At 38.5% G+C, this 9,237-nt stretch overlaps 1 long non-coding RNA gene across 1 annotated transcript; it reads left to right on the top strand.

Moving 5' to 3' along the window:
• Window positions 1-7,829: 7,829 nt before the first annotated feature.
• Window positions 7,830-8,926, top strand: LOC311078052. Its single transcript, XR_014605037.1, has 3 exons — window positions 7,830-8,011; window positions 8,226-8,543; window positions 8,642-8,926. It is a non-coding gene; the product is annotated as an uncharacterized lncRNA (long non-coding RNA).
• Window positions 8,927-9,237: the final 311 nt, after the last annotated feature.

The following is a 9,237-nucleotide window of genomic DNA, read 5'->3' as shown; positions in this document are numbered from 1 at the left end:
AAATCTAAAATGGGTTGGTCTGAAGTAGCTTCATTACTCATAGGTGTGGTTTGGGCGTAACGTGAAATAAACCAATCAGAGCGACATCTCACATTCCCTTTAAGAACAGGCGCACTTGTTCCATGGTGGATTGCTATTATAACGGCGGATTTGCCAGGCACACGCCAGGAGCGGTTCACAGCCGAGGAGACCGACGTTCTCGTCTGGGCCGTAAAAGACAGAGAAGTGACATTGTATGGGGATGGAGAAACACACCCAAATTAGCTTCGGTTAAACAGGCGTATGATAATTTGGGTAAATGTGTAAGCTAGATTTATACCTATTTTTTCACATCTTCATGGACACCACAATGATTTCCCTCATGTGGAATATTTTTCCTTGTAATTATGTATGGTTTGCAAAAATGGCAACTGTTGCATCTGTGTATAGATGAGAGAAGCAAAGTGTATGCGTGTTGTGCACACGCTACATTATGGCCAAGCATGCGCCCTTAACCCTCTGGGGTCTGAGGTGTTTTCTGGGCCTGGAGGTGTTCTGACATGTTCTGACATTTGTGCTTATTTCTGTTACTTGTGATATTTTTATGGCTAAAGTCTGATTACACTGTATTTAGCACAAACTCTGCTACAATAATATATCAGCAGCATGTGTGTAAAAGTTTGTAGTTATGAGATAATGACGTTTATGTGTGGTTTGTGAAAATACAAAAAACAATTGTCACTGAAATAAGCTCATGAAACCCATACTGATTATTTCTTCACAAGACTTTTGAAAATTGTATCAAATAGCCTAGAATATTTGCTCCAAAACTATGTGAAAATCACCCTGACTGCTCATTCAGATAAGACAATATATTGATTTAAAAACTGTAAGACGTGCTTTGTGTAAGAAAGCTTTATGCGGGAGGCGTGATCACATCATTAATATGCATGGCTTTCACACCTGAGAAAGACAAAGACACTCCCCTAACGGCCCTATTAGGAGCTATCAGGCCCTGTCATTCTGAGCAACCTTGCACAGTGAATAAGGAGATTTAAAAAAGAATGGCTTTTTGATTGTTTGGATTTATTTACAACACAACATAATCCAAAGATACACAACAAATGACAAAAAAGCACACTATTGAAAACAATGATCCAAAGAAAGAGTCCTTTGTGCCATTCCTAAAAACATTGTACATACCTTTCATTTCCAAGGGGTTTGATTTTCACTTTACCATGTTCATGTACAGAGACTCATGTGAATGTTGAAGCCAGCAGGACTCAGTTGCATCTGGGCCCTGTAAAAAAAAAAAACAACAACAAAAAAAAAAAAAAACTGTGAACATACTGATATCAAGAGAAACTGCACGATTTTGGGAATAGATTTTAGATTTTTCTGGTTAAAATTTATTTTTAAAATTCACAGAATACACACACACACAAATGTTTCCAACAATAATGAACACCAGGTTTGTTGTGCCTTGTAGGCATAGGCTACGTGCAGTGCTGCATAAAATAATAATAACAATAAATTAAGTCTTCCAAAAGATTTCAGTAACAATTAAAGCTGCAAGCAGCGATGAAAAGGGCCCTCGCACCCCTGCCACTGCCACCCGGCGCCTTTAGTAAAGGCCTTAAGATTACACTTACCAAATTTGAGGAGGATCAGATCAAAACTGTAGGAGGAGTTTGTTATATTACAACATAAGGAAATGGCAAAAACTGCACAAAATCTGAGAGGAAGTTCAAAATAGCTGACTTCCTGTTGTGTTTAGGGCTGCTCTCCAAGAGACTTTTTTGTAGGTATTGGGTCATTACATGTATGTACCAAATTTCATACCTGTACGTGAAACGTAGAGCCGGGGCAAAATGTAAAACCACATCACACGTAAATTTTCACCACTTCTGAAGCGTGTGCAAAGTTTCATGATTTTTCGAGCACGTTTTGTATTTGCCACACTTCCTGCTACCAGCAGGTGGCACTATTGCTATAACCAAATATGAGCATGGTCATGTGTTCAGGACAGGACTCTTATCAAACATGTGAAGTTTGGGGCAGATTGGACATTGAATGCCTGAGTTACTGCAGGCTGTCTGTGGTTGCCTAGCAACATCGGAACTGCAAGCAATATTGACAGAGAACTTATCTGATCATGCCTCACCAGAAGGCCGAAATTGGCTGAACATTTGTCAGGCCGCTGAGGGCACACCCTTCGACGAAAACTCAAGATCTTCATAATTTAACGTCGCAAAGGCCTTAAGATTACACTCACCAAATTTGAAGAGGATCAGATCAAAACTGTAGGAGGATTTGGTTAAAGTACAACATCAGGAAATTACAAAAAATGCACAAAATCTAGGAGGAAGTTCAAAATAGCTGACTTCCTGTTGTGTTTAGGGCTGCGCTCCAAGAGACTTTTTTGTAGGTATTGGGTCATTACATGTATGTACCAAATTTCATATCTGTACGTGAAACCTAGAGCCGGGGCAAAATGTGGGGGCAATAATTTACCGAATTTGCCCCCCCCCCCCAATTTTGAAAACCTTATCACACGTAAATTTTCACCACTTCTGAAGCGTGTGCAAAGTTTCATGAGTTTTCGAGCATGTTAAGGCCCTCTAAAAAGCGATTCACTTTGGAGAAGAAGAAGAAGAAGAAGAAGAAGAAGAAGAAGAAACGGAGCAAAAACAATAGGGGTTATGCGCAACATACTTCCGGGTTCTACAAAACAGATATAACTACTTCCGGTCGTCAGCTACTGAGGTAAACACAGCGTAGGAATGGTGACCTTTTATAGCCGGTGTTTACAGGAGCTACCCATTCTATCCATTTCAGATGTACATCGTATTGCCAAACGGACTTCCAGAGCCCCGAGTACTCCGTTAAATAAAGGATTTAAGTTTTACGCCTCCTCATTTATTCATGATTATGAAGGTATGTAGCTTTTGCTAATGGCACCCGATGTAGTTAGCTAACTATCAGTAAGTTAGTTTAGACTTGTATGCTATCATAGTAGTTTAACCTCTTATATTTGCTTGCAGACGGTTAAAACAATCAAATCAAGACTGCATTATTTTTTTTATAAAAAAACGCGTTGGGCGTTCCGCATAACCCCTATAGGGTCCTCTCACCATCGGTGCTCGGGCCCTAACTACGCTAGAGAAAAATATATTGATTACAATATAAAAACATGAAGTCTATCGTTTGGTGCGTTTTGCTTTTCAAACGCACGGCGCGCTCCAAAATATGATACATTCAAAAGCAGAGCTCGCTCCATTATGGTAACCATAATGTAAATGATACATTATGGTTACCATATTATACATATCTACGTTTGAGGAAATATCCACAAACACAGTAACGGTTCAACTGCAATGTGAAGTTTATGCAACAATAACATAACATAAACTAATAATTAAGAATTTCTTACCTTACATATTTTCTTGTCTTCAAATCGCGTTCTTCTTCTTCTGAGGTAAATCCAATGTAAGCTCATGGCGTGTCTTCCGAACTCGACGAAAAGCAGAGACTTTGGTGAAGTTTGGTGCTTTGTTTTTGAGGTAATGAGCGCGTTCGTGTGAGGCGTGGACGATTTGCATGTGAATCTCTTTTTGCGCGAGTGGGCGTGGTCAAATTAAAAATAATGAGCAAGCGCTTGAGAAACTGGACATCTTGTTGGTTTTATACAAATTACTTAAAGGGGCATTCCACCCATAGGAACATTGTTTTTTATTGAAAGTGGGTCATATATGTAGTCGAAATGTAAAATAAATTTTGAATTTGGTGCCTTCGTGACCGAGGAAAGACAAAAAATAACTTCAGGACGCATTTGTATTAAAGACAACAACTCCCACAATGCACCACATTGCACAGCTCCGCAAGCCACTCCCACTAATCCAGAACAGCGCATATCTGCCTATAAGAGAAATCACTCTTCTGTCTACAAGGCTAGCTACCACCAGAGCTTGAAATTCATTTCACACAAAATGTCTAGTTAGTTGGCAAACTCATTAGTGCATTACTCCTCGTTTTTATTTCTTTCGAAAAGGTGAATTATTGCATGGTACCTGGATGTTCAGTCAGAACATATGCGGTGCGAAACTAGGATAGTTCACAACACAAACGTCCTCGTCTGATTCAGAGATTTCGTCCAGGAGAAATTGTCATCGTTGAAATTCTTTGCCGCAGACGGACTCTATCTCTGTGTTCGTAGCGGTTCGTAGTTGCATAGTGAGATCACCGGCGCCACCTGTCCGCCCTAACTCGAGCCAGTCCGGGCTCCTCGCCCGCGGCAGGCAGGTCTTCTGCCTCGGCTGCTCTTCGCTATAATGCGGCTTGTAAAGGTAGCCACAAACACCTGATTCAAGCATCAGACTTCCGAAATCCTCTTCTTCTATATCATATTGAGCACTCTCCTCCGCTATTGTCATAACTTCACATCTGTCTCCACAGCGCCTGTTAGCTTAGCTTCAAACAAGATGGAGGATATTGCTTTCAGTTTCAGAGAGTAAAGTCCCACCCACTGATCTGTAATAGGTCTGTAGCGTGAGCGGGTCCCGCCCCTGGGAAAGATGAGGAACATAGAGGAACGAGTGTCTGTAGTCTCAACAGAATTCCCCCCTCTTACACTTCCTCCGACAATGACGCAAAATGACGATTTTTGCGTCATTGTGGGAGGAAGTGTAAGCGGTAAATAACAGATTTCTCCCGTCTCAGGGGAAAATGAGAGAGTGTTGCTCAACCATTCAATAGTATGACTGGGTTTCTAACAATGCAAAGATTAGTGCAAATGGGTGGAGTGTCCCTTTAAGCAGAGAATATTTGTTTTCAGTTTGAATCCGGTCATTTAAAAGTACACACTTAAATGATTATAAAGATATATGGCTCATAAATGTGTGACAAGTATTCACTGAGTTTTATTTCAGTTTATAGACGTGCTCAAGAAAAAAAAAGTTCAGCGAGGCGGAGAGGCAGAAAGCACACCCTGTTTATTTTCTTTATTTTACAAAAGCACAATGTTTTGATTTGATTGTAAGTGGACACATACAAAAGTAGAAATATCACAGATTCTTTTTTCATATTTCTTTTTTCTGTATGACCATAAATAACGGAGTAATTTAAGTTTATTGTGCTACAATGTGAAGAAAATTTACCGACGTGCGTCTGTCGAGGGGAAAGTCCACTGCGCGTCGGGTGCAAAATAGGAATGATACATGCATCGGTGTACAAAGTCAATTGTGCTGGGTGCAAGATAGGGCCCTCAGACAGAGCGTGATCTGATGTGTAACATTATATTAGATCTGTGCGGTACAGTAGCCAGTTTAACCCACCAGCCACTGTCCTGCAGAGTTTATCTGCAACACACACATGCATGGAACACACACACATGCACTTGCCTCAACACACATGCATGGAAGTTTCTAGTTTCTAGTATGCCTATAAGAGCTTGATTTGCTGGTTTGCGTGTGTTTAATCTGGGTTGAAGCTAAACTTTGCAGGACAGTGGCTCATATAATGGTGTCAATGCAGGAAGATCAATAATATTGTTTAATATTAAATTAAATGTGCCCATTTGTGATATTTTGTGTGAGATCATCATCATCAGACAGCAAACAGTTGATGAACCGTGAAATGATGAGTCTGTATTGTTGTGTTTGAACATTTTACTACAATCTTTCAAAAAAACAAACAAAAAAAAAACAGAAAACATTAATAAACATTTATAAAAAATATATATATATAGGGGTGTAATTTCAGAAAATTTTAACTTTTTTAACAGTATTTTTAGTAAGACAAAGAGACTTGCTTGTAAGAGTCTCAGTGCTTTGTGTTTGCAGGGTGGTTTGATACTGAGGTCAGTGTGATAAAGATCTACATCATGAGATGTTCTTCAGCTTGTGGTTTCTTTTGCTCTATTTATGTTCTTTAGGTCAAACCAAGAAGCCCTTCAGCCGCCTACAGGTGTGATAAAAACAGAATATAATTTTCCATTACCACTGGTTAAAGATTTATCTCCACTCTATACAAAGACGCTGTAATTTGTGCAATATATGGAAAATAAAAATCTTGTTTATATTTGATAAAGCTCAAACTGTTAAACAAACAGTTTAACAAACTGCAGTCATAAATCAGTCTGTGTGCATTATTATAAAATAGGTATATGTTAAAAGTCGAACCCTTTTAGTGCCCTTTGCTCTCTGTCGCACTTCATATAGTTTTCATATAATAATTAATCGATAATTGGAAGACCTGAAATAATACATCAGTATTTGAAAAGGGAAATCAAAAGTCGTTTTTGTATCTGCACTGTCATCCACATTGGCAAGAACCTACATATTCAAATCTGACACAACAACATACATGTGAGAGCCAATGAGGTTTAAGCACTGTTTTGACTCCTCCCTTTTCTCCTTATATGACGCTGTGTCCATTTGAATAAAATTAATTGAAATTTGAACTGACAGATCAGAGAGAGGAACATTTTCTGTGAGTAATTAATTAAATTTACAGCCGTTCCTCACACTGAGTCGATTTATGTCTTCAGTAGACTTGCAGTTATAGAGGACGAAGCGTATGGACTGTTTTTATTGAACTTATTGTAGCTCCATAGCAGAGATGTTACTAAAGGTTGTGCTAAAAATCTTGAATTACTATCAATATCTTTACAAACTCAAACAACACTGTTAAATGGCTATGATAAACAATGAGCATACATTACTGTACACTATACTACTAATCACCAATCTCTATAATGTGCTGGGATGTCAAAATGACCAACTTCTAACAGTATATTAAACTAGATTTGTACATTTTCAGAAGAGTGAACACTGCATGTTCGTTCGAAACTCGCCCCTACAATGCAATGGAGTGGTTGCCAGGTTTTAATGGAAAAATGAGGAATAATTAATGCATCCCAAATGCTGCTTTATTAAACACACTCCTTTCAGAATTAATAAGCAGGATGCACACGATTATTTTGTGAAAATCATTTAGGAATTAACGTAAGGAAAGAGACTGAACTGTATAGTTTGTAAAAAGATCCTATGAGACACCAACTTGGTCTAGATTGTAAACTTGAATTTACAGTGTTTTATTTTTATGCTTTTAAGTTTCGTCTTGTAAGCTGTGTGATCTCATTTGGTGTTTGTGATTTCCTGTTCATGGTTTTCATTTTGTAGCACCTAATCACAATCAGAAGTGTTATAAAACCCCTGGCTCCATCTAGAGGCAAAAATGTGCATTTTTTTCATTTTTAAGTGTGTTTTATACAGGCTCTAGTCTATGGAGTGAATTTACATGTACATTTTACTGTCGCCCTCTAGAGGAATATTTATATAATGTAGAACAGTGTCATTTGTCCTTCTATAGAGAAGATGAAGCCTGAATGAGCTCTCAGTCTCAGACACTGTATCCTCCACTAGGTGGCGCTCTTTCAGTGTGATTAATGTAATATTCAGTCAGTGCTGATGGTGGGAGGAGCCAGTAAAGCTGATCATTACTGATAAAGAGCTGAAGAAAGAGGAAGGAACTAAAGCAGACAGATGTAGAGACAGAGAGATTCACACAGAGAACATTCAGCATAAAGAAGACTGAACTCAACTCACAATGAAGATCCTCCTCATCTTCTTCACTTTCTCCCTGATCTCAGGTCAGAGCTTTTCTCTTTCATCACTGCAGTAATGATGCTGTTTTCTGTTCATGAGGTTTCTGATCACAGTATCAATCTGATTGACAGGTGCAGTGAGATGCGTCAGTGTCACTGGATATTCTGGAGGAAGTCTTCTTGTTGATTCTGGGAAGCCTTGGCACAAAAATAATGCAAAATATTTGAGAAAGCAACAGAGTACTATAATAATAAATTATAGGAAACATGATCTATGGATTAATGACGGAAGATTTACTTTATTTTGCAATAATTATGGAAAACTCATGATCTACATTAGAGATCTGATCACACAAGATGCTGGAACTTACCGGATTGGTGTTCATGGCAAATGGTTTATCAATATGTCTTTGACTGTGAAAGAAGGTCAGTCATTTAAGATCAAAGTTTGTGTAGAAAAAGTAATGATAATTTCAAAGCCTAATGTATACATATACTGTACATAGATACGTGTGTGTGTGTGTGTGTGTGTGTGTGTGTGTGTGTGTGTGTGTGTGTGTGTGTGTGTGTGTGTGAGTGTGTGTGTGTGTGTGTGTGTGTGTGTGTGTGTGTGTAGAATAATTTTTTATGTGAATTACAGATTCATGTTGTAATGTGTCAAAGAAGTTGATGTTGAAAAGTGGAGAAACTGCAACCTTCAGCTGTGAATATTCACAGAATCATATCAAAGGTCCTAAGATCATATTCAAAGAAGGAAAAGACTCTATTAAAACGATTTATATCACCTTGAAGAAGAAAGAAAGATTCAGTGTTTCTGATGACAGACATAATAAACTCATGACTGTGAGAATTTCTGCTGTGACTCCAGATGATGGAGGAGTTTATTTATGTGGAGTTTGGATCAAGAGGCACTCGTACAGTTACTTCATTATTAATACTGTTCATTTACATATTATAGGTGAGTAGAACATAGTCAGATCCATTTTCAGTGTTTTTTCTTCGTCATATTTGTATGTAGTTCTCCGAGTTCACAAACAAAACCTTAAATGTTGACAGATTTGTGTTGTGGAGAGTCAAAGACGGAGATAGTAAAGACTGGGGAAACTGCTGCTTTCATCTGTACATATTCATGGAATCAAAGGGATGCTAGAAAGATCATATTCAAAACAGGAAATGGTATCATTGATGAGATGATCTTCACTACTGACACCAGGACTCAGAAAGAAAGATTCAGCATCTCTGATGACAGATATAAACTCATGACTGTGAGAATTACTGCTGTGACTCCAGATGATGGAGGAGTTTATTTATGTGGAGTTTTGGACTACAGTCACCAGTACAGTTACTCCATTATTAATATTGTGCATCTACATGTTATTGATAAGTATAAAGTGGGCGTGTCTAGAGCGACTGGCCACTCAGGAGGTCGTATGATGATCAAGTGTGAACATCCTCAACACAAAACCAAGCCAAAATACATCTGTAAAGAATCAGATGGATGTTCAGAGAGGAAGAATCCAGGAGTTCAGGATGAATGGATGGATTATGGAGATGTTTCTTTATATGACGACACCAGAGCAGGAGTCTTGATGGTGTTTTTTAGAGAGCTGAAAGCTGCAGATGCAGGAACATACAGATGTGGAGTGAATGTG

This window comes from Abramis brama, assembly GCF_963993115.1.
Source record: "Abramis brama genome assembly, chromosome: 2".
Classification (NCBI taxonomy): Eukaryota; Metazoa; Chordata; class Actinopteri; order Cypriniformes; family Leuciscidae; genus Abramis; species Abramis brama.
Note: the sequence above shows the minus strand (reverse complement) of the source record. Positions and strands in the feature narration are given on the sequence as shown.